The sequence below is a fragment of the Malus domestica genome, chromosome 05 (genome assembly GCF_042453785.1).
Source record: "Malus domestica chromosome 05, GDT2T_hap1".
In the NCBI taxonomy this organism is placed as follows: domain Eukaryota; kingdom Viridiplantae; phylum Streptophyta; class Magnoliopsida; order Rosales; family Rosaceae; genus Malus; species Malus domestica.
Genome location: NC_091665.1, coordinates 39,564,768 through 39,577,622, shown reverse-complemented (window position 1 = coordinate 39,577,622; position 12,855 = coordinate 39,564,768). Strand labels below are relative to the sequence as shown.

Sequence of the window (12,855 nt, the reverse complement as noted above, 5' to 3'; positions counted from 1 at the left end):
AAGTGTTTTCCAACTGCATTTTTTTATCTTCTTTTCTCATTAATCCATATTTCTTTTCAACTTTTGGTTGAGACCTAATACTTCTTGATTAGGAATTATATAGTATGACCAATAGTTTAGATTTTGCTCATCTAAATTGCTTTTAAAATGTTTAAAAACACTTTTGAAGAAAATATTTTTGAAACCAATATTTAGTAAAAATCTAAGTGGCTCTTGAAAAAAATTTAAAGTGTTTTCCAACTGCATTTTTTTATCTTCTTTTCTCATTAATCCATATTTCTTTTCAACTTTTGGTTGAGACCTAATACTTCTTGATTAGGAATTCTATAGTATGACCAATAGTTTAGATTTTGCTCGTCCAAAATTGCTTTTAAAATGTTTAAAAACGCTTTTGAAGAATTTTCTTTTTTTGAAACCAATCTTTAGTTAAAATCTAAGTGGCTCTTGAAAAAAAAAATTAAAGTGCTTTCCAACTGTAATTTTTTTCTCTTCTTTTCTCATCAGTCCATAATTCTTTTCAACTTTTGGTTGAGACCTCATACTTCTTGACTAATGAATTATATAGTATGACCAATAGTTTAGATTTTGTTCGTCTGAAATTACTTTTAAAATGTTTAGAAACGCTTTTGAATAATGTTTTTGAAACCAATCATTAGTAAAAATCTAAGTGCCTCGGGAAAAAAAAATTAAAGTGCTTTCCAACTGTGTTTTTTCCCCCTTCTTTTCTTGTTACTCCATATTTCTTTTCAACTTTTGGTTGAGACCCCATACTTCTTGATTAAGGAATTATATAGTATGACCAATAGTATAGATTTTGCTCGTCTGAAATTGCTTTTAAAATGTTTAAACACGCTTCCGAATAATGTTTTTGAAAACAATCTTTAATAAAAATCTAAGTGGCTCTTGAAAAAAAATTTATATAAAACACACTATATATAATTTATATAAATTATGTTATATCAGTAAGAACTCTGACACGTGATTTGATAATTATTCTAGGCGACGTTGGTTCATGACATCTCGATATTCGTGCTAATGAGTCATAGCACGGACCTTAGGTAAGTGGGCCTTTTCCTTTTTATCGTATAAAATTGCTTTTAAAATGTTTAAAAACGCTTTTGAAGAAAATGTTTTTGAAACCAATCTTTAGTAAAACATAAGTGGCTCTTGAAAAAAAAAAATTTAAGTGCTTTCCAACTGTAATTTTTTCTCTTCTTTTCTCATTAGTCCATATTTCTTTTCAACTTTTGGTTGAGACCCCATACTTCTTGACTAAGGAATTATGTAGTATGACCAATAGTTTAGATTTTGTTCATCTGAAATTGCTTTTAAAATGTTTAAAAATGCTTTTGAAGAATGTTTTTGAAACCAATCTTTAGTAAAAATCTAAGTGGCTTTTGAAAAAAAATTAAAGTGCTTTCCAACTGTTTTTTTTTTTATCTTCTTTTCTTATTGGTCCATATTTCTTTTCAACTTTTGGTTGAGACCCCATACTTCTTGATTAAGGAATTATATAGTATGACCAATAGTTTAGATTTTGCTCGTCTAAAATTGCTTTTAAAATGTTTAAAAACGCTTTTGAAGAAAATGTTTTTAAAAGCAATTTTTAGTAAAAATATAAGTGGCTCTTAAAAAAAAATTAAGGTGCTTTCCAACAGTAATTTTTCCTCTTCTTTTCTCATTAGTCCATATTTCTTTTCAACTTTTGGTTGAGACCCCATGCTTCTTGACTAACGAAATATATAGTATGACCAATAGTTTAGATTTTGCTCGTCAGAAAGTGCTTTTAAAATGTTTAACAATGCTTTTGAAGAATGTTTTTTAAACCAATATTTAGTAAAAATCTAAGTGGCCCTTGAAAAAAATTTAAAGTGCTTTCCAACTGTATTTTTTTTTCTCTTCTTTTCTTGTTAGTCCATATTTGTTTTCAACTTTTGGTTGAGACCCCATACTTCTTGATTAAGGAATTATATAGTATGATCAATAATATAGATTTTGCTCGTTTGAAATTGCTTTTAAAATGTTTAAAAACGTTTTTGAAGAAAATATTTTTGAAACCAATATTTAGTAAAAATCTTTGTGGCTCTTGAAAAAAAATTAAAGTGCTTTCCAACTGTATATTTTTCTCTTCTTTTCTCATTAGTCCATATTTCTTTTCAACTTTTGGTTGAGACCCCATACTTCTTGATTAAGGAATTATATAGTATGACCAACAATTTAGGTTTTGCTTGTCACAGCCCGTCCCGAGATTCTATTTATCGAGGTTGTGAAATGACGAAATTGTCCTTGACGGATGCTAAGGTATGTGTGTGGCATATTATCGAATAATGCATATTTTCCTAAGTTTGGAAAATTTTGAAATGGATTAAAAATTATTTGCAATTTGTGTGGTTAGGGAAAGAAGTTGGACTTGTTTTGGGATGGACCACACACACACATGGGATACCCTCACCCCGTACCCTCTCTCTCTCCTCTTCTCGGTTCAATCTCACTCTCTCCCTCTCGAAACTGTACGGACCAACCCAAAAACCCTTGAAATTTCATGGATCGAAGTGGAGATTAGCACCATCGCGTTCATGAGTGCCCTACGAACTCAAAGGTCCCATTTTCAAGTAAGGTTTTCCTCATTTTCACGTCGAAATCACAAGCACCGAGTTTGGCACTATTCATGAACTTTGTATTGGTTCGTTTTTAGGACAATCCAAGCTCATAGTGAGCTTTAGGAAGTTCCCACGAAGCTCGGGGACGTTTGTTTGGAAGTTTTGGACGTCGGGAAACCCTAGTTCGAAGGTGGCCGGTTTTGGTGAAATTTCCCGACGTGATTTCGAAGGATTTGGAGGTTTTTAAAGGTATAGCCTTCTTCCTCTCGTAATTTGTGAAGTTTTGGTGAAAATTTCATGAAAAATGGTTGAGAATCGAGCGAGAAAAGACCGATTACAGGTCTGCCCAGTTTCCGGCGCCGGCGAGTTTTCCCAGCGACTGGAGGTAGGGGATGATGCGCTTGGACACGTGCCTATTCTGACGCGTGGGGGCGCGTGCAGCCTCGAAATTTTTTTCTAAAAATATGTCTACGTCCGTGACGTCAAGTAGGTCACTGTGGTATATTCATATACCCAAATTGGGCACCGTATGAGAAGTTATTACGAATTGTCGGTTATATGCTTTAATTAACGTTTTTATAGTTGTTTCGCATATAGGTGATACCTATCCCGAGGACGAGCGCATACAGGGACGTCATGGGGGTTACGACCCTTCGACTTATCAGTGAGTGGGCAGTTATTTATGTTATTACCTATATACTACTGAATTTCCCAGAAATTGAATTTAAATGAAAGTATGTTTTTAAAATGCCATGCATGCACATTATGAATTATATGAATTAGCAATTGATGCATATATATATGAAATGGTGCTGTGGACGCACAGGTGAGTATCAGGTGAGTTTTATGTTATTCATATGATTTATTGTTGATGTGAATCGTGTTGAGAGCTCATAACCTGCACCCCTGGTGTTAGTGCTTATAATATTCACCCGCACCGCACGCTCACCTTGGATCTAAGTAGGTGCATGTCTTACAGACCATGAGAGGGTTCCGACATGCTAGTCGTACAGATCAGTAGAGGTGGTTCCGACTGGTAGGTGACCTTAGATTATGTGCACATATGATTGATGAGAGAAGCATTAGAGCGTATTATTACACCATTCTTGTCGTACAGACTACTTCAGGTAGTTCCGACTTATGTGCAGAGTAGTGTCGTACAGGTCACCGTGGTGACTCCGGTTGGTTTGGATATTGAGATATGGAATTAACCGTACAAGACCAACTGCAGGGTCTCCGGTTGATTCATTATGTCACCTGTTATATTGATGCATTCTTAATCTGTTATTGACATTTATGGCATGACATATTTTATGGGTTTTGATAAAGAATTGTGATTTGAGATATATGAAAATTATATGCATATTACGTTATTTTCTGGGAAAGTATACATGTTTTACAGCGAGGGGTTAGAAATGTTTTAAATGAAATGTTTTTGAAAAACTTTGGTTTTACTGACCCACTCAATTTTGTTTTGCGCCCCTCTAGGTTCTAGTTAGCAGCGTTGGTGGCCCACAAGGATTCCCACAGCGTACTGACAGACTACATAAATGTAGGACTCACCTGCGGGTGTTGTAATTTAGTTATGGTCCTACTTGACTGCACCTAGTACTTATGCTCTGAATTTGTATGTTTCACACTTAAACTTACTCTAGTATGTTAGTTGGATATTATTGCTAGTAGTTGGTTTTTATTCCTTCGTATTTCTCTTATCTTTGGCTTCCGCATCGCACTTTTGGTTACATCACGCTCACGTGACGGCCAGCACGCCTTGATTCTAGGATCGGGGTGTGTCATTGCTTGTTTGAAATTGCTTTTAAAATGTTTAAAAATGCTTTTGAAGAAAATGTTTTTAAAACCAATTTTTAGTAAAAATATAAGTGGCTCTTAAAACAAATTTAAAGTGCTTTCCAACTATAATTTTTCCTCTTCTTTTCTCATTAGTCCATATTTCTTTTCAACTTTTGGTTGAGACCCCATACTTCTTGATTAAGGAATTATATAGTATGACCAATAGTTTAGATTTTACTCGTCTGAAATTGCTTTTAAAATGTTTATAAACATTTTTGAATAAAATGTCGTTGAAACCAATTTTTAGTAAAAATCTAAGTGGCTCTTGAAAAAAATTTAAAGTGTTTCCCAACTGTATTTTTTTTCTCTTCTTTTCTCATTAGTCCATATTTCTTTTCAACTTTTGGATGAGACCTCATATTTCTTGATTAAGGAATTATATAGTATGACCAAGAATTTAGATTTTGCTCGTCTAAAATTGCTTTTAAAATGTTTAAAAATGCTTTTGAAGAACATATTTTTGAAATCATATTATTAAAAATCTAAGTGGCTCTTGAAAGAAATTTAAAGTACTTTCCAACTATATTTTTTTCTCTTCTTTTCTCATTAGTCCATATTTCTTTTCAACTTTTGGTTGAGACCCCATACTTATTGATTAAGGAATTATATAGTATAACCAATAGTTTAGATTTTGCTCGTTTGAAATTGCTTTTAAAATGTTTAAAAATGTTTGAAGAAAATGTTTTTAAAATCAATCTTTAGTAAAAATCCAAGTGGCTCTTGAAATAAATTTAAAATGCTTTTGGAATACAAAATTAATTTTGCTAAAAGCGCTTTTAATCATTTTAAAAGCACTTTCAAACGAGCCTTAGATGTTGGATCCTTGGATTTTAATAAAAATGAAGCTAAACTCTGAATAAACACTTAAAGTGCTTCTAAAAAGCATTTTTCAAGTTCTATTTTGAACCCATTATCACTTTTAACTTTTTTTTTGGTCAAATATGATCAAAAGTGCTTGTGATAATTTGAAAGCACTCTAAAACTCACATCTCAACAACATGATCAATTAACGCTAATAACATGAAATAATAGAATAGAGGCATATAAGTAAAACAACATCTAGGCTTAAATCCGATACAAAATCTAGCACACCAGATCGATAAAGTATCATTGATATTATAAAAAATTGTCTAATTGATTGGTTTACATATTCAGATGAAGTTCATCTAATTTTCTGCATTTAATATGTTTGCGTTCTAGTTCAAATTGTCTTTGAAATTGGTATAACTTCTCATGTTTATCTTTGATGTTGAAAATCAATTGAATTGATCTCTAGTTTGTCCACTATCAATCATTATGTTCATTCCGTGAAAAATCTATGTGAAATGGAAAAGTAAATTGAGGGGTTGATTGGACAAAAATACGCTTAATTTAACTGAGACTTTTTCCCGGAATCACTATTATGATTGATGGTAGACAAACTTGATGATCATTTGTTACGATTTTCAATCTCAATGAACAAAATGGGACCTTATACTAATTTCAAAAATCATTTTAACTAAAAAGCGTAATATATTTGGACAGATGACTGCTTGTTAGTTGTATTGGGCAAATTCAAAATTAATTGGGTCCTATTACTTTTGTACCTCTCCAACTGTACTTTTCTTTCTTATTTTCTCATTAGTCCATATTTCTTTTCGACTTTTGGATGAGACCATACTTCTTGATTAAGAAATTATATAGTATGACCAATAGTTTAGATTTTGCTCGTTTGAAATTGCTTTTAAAATTTAAAAATGATTTTTAAGAAAATGTTTTTAAATCAATCTTTAGTAAAAATCTAAGTGGCTCTTAAAAAAAAATTAAAATACTTTTGGAATCTAAAATCAATTTTGCCTAAAACGCTTTTAATCATTTTAAAAGCACTTGAAAACGAGTCCTGGCTGTTGGATCCTTGAATTTTAATATAAATGCAGTAAATTCTGAAAGAACAATTAAAGTGCTTCTAAAAAGCACTTTTCAAGTTTTAGTTTGAACCCATAATCATTTTTAACTTTTTTTTGTCAAATATGATCAAAAGCACTTGTGATAATTTGAAAGCACTCAACTCACATCTCAACAACATTATCAATTAACGCTAACAACATCTAGGCTCAAATCCGGTACAAAATCTAGCACACCAGACGGATAAAGTATCATTGATCTTATAAGAACTGAATACGATCCAATATTTCACGAATATTCACAGCCATTGATTCCAATTGTTGCTTGTGCTCCCTTTCTTTTGCTTCAAACAAAGAAAAAACATTATACTTCTCTTGGTTAGCACCAAGAAGCATTCTCCTCTCTTCGCACAACTCTTTCATTTTCTCAGCAGCTTCAGAAACTTGAAGTGAAAGACACTGAACTTCCCTATTCTTATTTGCAAGCAAATCTCTGAGGTGGCGGTTTTCTGAAATGAGTAATTCCAGTCTCTCCATAACTTCTTAGGTTCTGAAATGAATAACCACCAACAATATATAATCCCCAGAAAGTATCACTTTGTCCGCAACAAATACCAATACAATATGCAGACCCGTTGAACTGCAAAAGTTCAAAAAAAATTAGGAAAAATCACAATTACAAAGGCCCCGGAACTATAATCTTGTCGACTCAACTAAATTTCATGAAAACGTGAATCAAATTACAAAGGAACCTGCTCAAGTGCTAATAAAAATGGAAGAAAACAAAAGATGTAACAGTATCAAGTCATTTAAAAAGAATGCAGAAAACAAATATACACATACATACATATGTGTATAGTCTCTGAAATTATTTTCTTTTGTACTAGTACATAAGTTATAAAGCAACCAAAAAATGCAATACCCAATTCAAATTATTTATATTTCCACTTTCTTGCATTTTCTCGCCAACCAAACAGAGCTTCCACGAAACAGCTCCAGAACACCAAAAAAATAATTAAAAATTAAAAATCCAAAATTCCTAAAAATGGAACCACAAAAAAAGCTACTTACCGGTGAAGAAGCTGAATCCACTGCTGATACTGTTTGAAAATTCCGCGACGACTGTGAATTATGGGAAAAGCTGCTTGCTTTCGTCGGAACGGAAACTTTTCCAATTTTGTGGTCTGGATTTTTAGGGTTTATGGAGAAAGAGAAGTTCTGGGCTTTGGGGAGGATTTGGTGAGCGGGAGAGGGAGGGTATCCAGCTTTGAAGTTGGTGCGTAAATTTGTGACGTGACGTGACGTAAGCGTACGGTCAATTTGTTCTCATTGGGCAGCCTATCCAACTACCCTTTTTCTCTTCTTTTCTCGTTAGACCATATTTCTTTTCAACTTTTGGTTCAGGCCTCGTACTTTTTAATTAAGAAATTATATAGTATGATCAATAATTTAGATTTTGCTCGTCCGAAATTATTTTTAAAATGTTTAAAAACGAATTTAAAGAAAATATTTTTAAAACTAATATTTAATAAAAATCTAAGTAGCTCTTGAAAAAAAATTATAGTGTTTTTCAATTGTATTTTTTTTCTCATTAGTCCATATTTCTTTTCAACTTTTGGTTAAGACCCCATACTTCTTGATTAAGGAATTATATAGTATGACCGATAATTTAGATTTTGCTCGTTTGAAATTGTTTTCAAAATGTTTAAAAACACATTTAAATAAAATGTTTTTGAAACTAGTCTTTAGTAAAAATCTAAGTGGCTCTTGAAAAAAATTTAAAGTGCTTTCCAAGAGTTTTTTTTTTTCTTTTCTTTTCTCATTAGTCCGTATTTCTTTTCAACTTTTGGTTGAGACCCCATACTTCTTGATTAAGGAATTATATAGTATGACCGATAGTTTAGATTTTGCTCATCTGAAATTGTTTTTAAAATGTCTAAAAACGCTTTTGAAGAAAATGTTTTTGAAACCAGTCTTTACTAAAAATCTAAGTGGCTCTTGAAAAAAATTTAAATTGTTTTCCAACTGTATTTTTTTCTCTTTTTCTCATTAGTCCATATTTCTTTTCATTTTTTGGTTGAGACCTCATACTTCTTGATTAAGGAATTTTATACTATGACCAATAGTTTACATTTTGCTTGTCTGAAATTGCTTTTAAAATGTTTAAAAACGCTTTTGAAATCAATATTTAGTAAAAAAAATCTAAGTGGCTCTTGAAAAAAAATTAAAGTGCTTTCCAACTGCATTTTTTTCTCTTCTTTTCTCATTAGTCCATATTTCTTTCCAACTTTTGGTTGAGACCTCATACTTCTTGATTAAGGAATTATATAGTATGACCGATAGTTTAGATTTTGCTCGTCTGAAATTGCTTTTAAAATGTTTAAAAACGCTTTTGAAGAAAATATTTTCGAAACTAATCTTTAGTAAGAATCTAAGTGGCTCTTGAAAAAATTTAAAGTGCTTTCCAACTGTATTTTTTTCTCTTCTTTTCTCATTAGTCCATATTTCTTTTAAACTTTTGGTTGAGATCTCATACTTCTTGATTAAGGAATTATATAGTATGACCAATAGTTTAGATTTTGCTCGTCTGAAATTGCCCTTAAAATGTTTAAAAACGCTTTTGAAGAAAATGTTTTTGAAACCAATCTTTAGTGAAAATCTAAATGGCTCTTGAAAAAAAAATTAAAGTGTTTTTGGAATCCAAAATCAATTTTGTCAAAAGTGCTTTTAATCATTTTAAAAGCACTTACAAACGAGCCCTAGCTGTTGGATCCTTAGATTTTAATAAAATGCAGGTAAAGTCTTAAAAAATACTTAAAGTGCTTCAAAAAGCATTTTTCAAGATCTATTTTGACCCCATAATCACTTTTAACTTTTTTTTGTCAAATGTAATGAAAAGCGCTTGTAATAATTTGAAAGCACTCTAAAACTCACATCTCAACTACATGATCAATTAACGCTAATAACTTGAAATAATAGAATAGAAGCATATAAGTAAAACAACATCTAGGCTTAAATCCGGTACAAAATCTTGCACACCAGACCGATAAAGTATCATTGTTCTTATAAAAAATTGTCTAATGATTGGTTTATGTCACAGCCCGTCCCGGAATTTTAATTCCGATGACGTGAAAAGACCAAAATGCCCTTAAGCGGGACTAAGGGGCGAAAATTTAACAATTGGATTTACATTAGTATGTTTAAAGTTGTGTTTGGGATTTAAGTAGGGCCTCCTACCCTGATTCCCTCCCCATTTCCCGTATGTACTCTCTCTCTCTTCCTCAGACCTCACTTTCTCTCTCCCTCTCCTTTGAACTCACACGGACCACCACAAAACCACCCTAAATCTATACCAACGTCAAGTTTGAGACCACCATTGGAATCCTGAGGACTTCACGATCACGTTGGTATCCATTTCAGGTAAGTTTTGCTTCGGAAAACCCCTAGTTTCAAAGTTCCCGTGAAGAGCACTGTTCATGATCTTCGAATTGGCTTTGTTTTAAGTGAAACCAAGCTCACAGTGAGCTTAAGGAAGTCCCAAGGAAGCTCGGAGTGCTTCGTTGGAAGTTTTTGGACGTAAGAACACGGAGATCGACAAGTTCAAAGTTTGGCCGGAGCTTTCGAGGCTCTTTCCGGCGAATCCCCGGCGAGTTAGGAGTTGAGGTAGGTATCAATCTCTTCGTCTCGTCAAATACTACAACTTTCCTTTTTGTTTCACTCAATTTCGTTGAGTATTGAAGAAGTTATACTCATTTGAAAAATACCCAGTTTCCAGCGACCTCCGAGGATTTCGAGGCAGTTTCCGGCCAAACCACGGCGAACTAGGTGTTGTGCAAGGTGAGGCTTATGCGAGCATCGGGCATGGCCAAGGGATGCTCAGCGACTTACGAGACGTCGATGTAATCTGTGAGTGGGCAGTTTTGTTTTCCGTATATATATATACTTGACGTTTCCCAGAAATTGAATTGAAATGAAAATATGTTTAAAATGAAATGCATATGAGTTATGTGGAAAAACGGGAAGTGAAATACCATGCATAGAATTGATATGAAAAGTATATAGAAATGTGAGTTGAAATGCCATGCATGAATTAATATATGATGCATATGTATGAATTGGTGCGGTGGACGCACAGGTAAGAATTGATTTATGATGCATATGTATGAAATGGTGCGGTGGACGCACAGGTGAGTATTTATTTCTGTTATGATGATGTTGATGTATATTGAGCTCAAATCCTGCACCATAGTTTAGTGCTTATAGTATTCACCGCATCGCATGCTCGTCTTGGATCCAAGTAGATGCTAGTCGTACAGTCCACGCGGAGTGGGTACGACAGGCCAGTCGCGAGAGTGTTAGTGAGATTCCGACTGGTGGGTGACCTTAGATTATGTGCACAGATGATTTATGAGAAGCACTAGAGCGTAACTTATGTGCAGAAGGCTGTACAGGTCACGCGGAGTGACTCCGGCAGAGTGTGAGAGTGATAGATTTTGAGCTCTAGGTTCAACCGTACAGGGCTATTAGAGGGCCTACGGTTGATTACTTTCTTGCACCTGATATGATTATGTTGATGCATTCATACCTTATTACTGTTGAGATGATGTGGCATGGCATAATTAATATGAGAAATGTTGAGATGATGTGGCATGGCATAATTATGATGAAAATGTTGAGTTAATGACTTGAAGTCTTGAGAATATATATGTATATATATTATATTTTACATTTCTGGGAAAGTATACAGGTTTTACGGAGATGGGTTACAACGTTTTGAGAAATGTTTGGATTTGGAAAAGAATTGTTTTACTGACCCACTCAATTTTGGTTTTGCGCCCCTCCAGGTTCAGGAATCACAAAGGTGTGGTGACTACGAGGAATTCGACGGTGTTCTGACAGATTGGACAAAATTAGGACTCACCTTCGGGTGTATCAACTTAAATTGTATCTTAAAGCTTCCGTACTGTGCAAATGGTTACGTCACTCTCACGTGGCGGCCAGCATGCCCTCCTTCGGGACGGGGTGTGTCAGTTGGTATCAGAGCATGGTTGCAATCTTGGACATTTTGAGAAGTTCTAGTAAATTCTGTCAGAACTACACCGCCTCGTAGCAAACCACGTAGTTAGAGGAACTTAGTCTCCCTGATTTAGCGGTTTAGGGGGAAACTATTATTATGGTGATTCAGTATATTATCAAAATGGACATTTTAAGATGGGTAATGAGTTGAACTTGAATCACCTAAGAGAAATGATGAACCTGAGGGAACGAAGTGACGGTTTAACCATTTGGAAAAGATGTTTCGGAATATGCAAGTTAAAGGAAATTTCCTTCTGACAGGTGGGTCGAGACGACTACCTGGTTTGAGTTATGAACGTGTATCCTGATGGAAGCAGGAGTATTAATTGTTGTCACCAGAGGAAGCAGCCGATTTAAAATTGTTTAAGGACTTGTTTAAGGAAAATTTTATCCCTCCGGCATTTATCGATGGTAGTAAACAAGAGTTTACAAATATGAGACAAGGAAAGTGATGATCGAGGGATATTATAGAAAGTTTTCAGACTTGCCTCGTTCCATCCAGATATTGTTGTTAATTTGGTGGAGGTGTTATGTTGTTTTAAGCTGGGTGGCAAAAGGGAAGTGGTATTTTGGGTGACCATTATCCATTGTACTTCTTACCAGGAATATACGAGATGCTGTTGAGTCTTGAGGACTCTGAGAACATGAGCAACGAGAATAAAGAAGAATAAGAAATGAATGGGAATCAAATGAAGACGATACAGTTAATGATTTGTCATATCAAGGATATAGAAAGATTCAGAGCTTCGAAAGAAGTGAAGCTAGAGTTAATTCTTCCAGCTGAGGTTTTAATGTCGCTGGTCAGAATAAAAGTGATGGATATACTGGTAATCCCCGATATTTGAGACAAGGTGTCTCGAGTAAAGGAAATGTACCTTGTGCAGCAGGTAAAAAATTAACACTTTGGGAAGTGTGAAATTAATGAATGTGTTTATGTGAACAGAGGGGACACATAATTGTGAATCGTCCCTAGAATCAGTTGTACTCAACAATTTTCCATGATATCATAGTGTCGATTCAGCAGAGTTATGGACTTAGTAGTTTGGTCGGATTGACCGTGAGTACAGAGAGATTTGATGAGTTATATGTTCAGCCGTACAGACCATGAGAAGTGGATTCGACTGACACATGAGAAATTGGTGAGTTATAGGTTCGGCCGTACCGTCCACGCGGAGTGGATCCGGCCGACGTATTATTGAGATAAGAGTTGAATCAGCCGTATTGATCATTCTAGTTGACTTCGACTGATATATTTCTTATTATGTATGTTATATCTTTGAGAGTGGTTGCCTACTTATCGAGACAACGATGATTTATCAGTATTGCGGGCTGCAGACCGTAATATTAATAACTCATTCGTGGATTCGTTAAGCAAGCAAACCGGTAGGTTATTTTATGTTAGTGTTGTACTTATTTAGAATGTTCAGTAATAATAAAGTATGTAT

At 34.1% G+C, this 12,855-nt stretch overlaps 2 long non-coding RNA genes across 2 annotated transcripts; one reads left to right on the top strand and one right to left on the bottom strand.

Annotated features, from left to right (window-relative positions):
- The first annotated feature begins 3,125 nt into the window (after positions 1-3,125).
- On the top strand, positions 3,126-4,303 carry LOC139195977 (uncharacterized). Its single transcript, XR_011581069.1, has 2 exons — positions 3,126-3,264; positions 4,089-4,303. It is a non-coding gene; the product is annotated as an uncharacterized lncRNA (long non-coding RNA).
- A 2,196-nt stretch (positions 4,304-6,499) lies between these two features.
- Positions 6,500-7,674, bottom strand: LOC108172571 (uncharacterized). Its single transcript, XR_001789136.3, has 2 exons — positions 7,406-7,674; positions 6,500-6,974 (listed from the first exon to the last, which is right to left on the bottom strand). It is a non-coding gene; the product is annotated as an uncharacterized lncRNA (long non-coding RNA).
- Between the last annotated feature and the right edge of the window lie 5,181 nt (positions 7,675-12,855).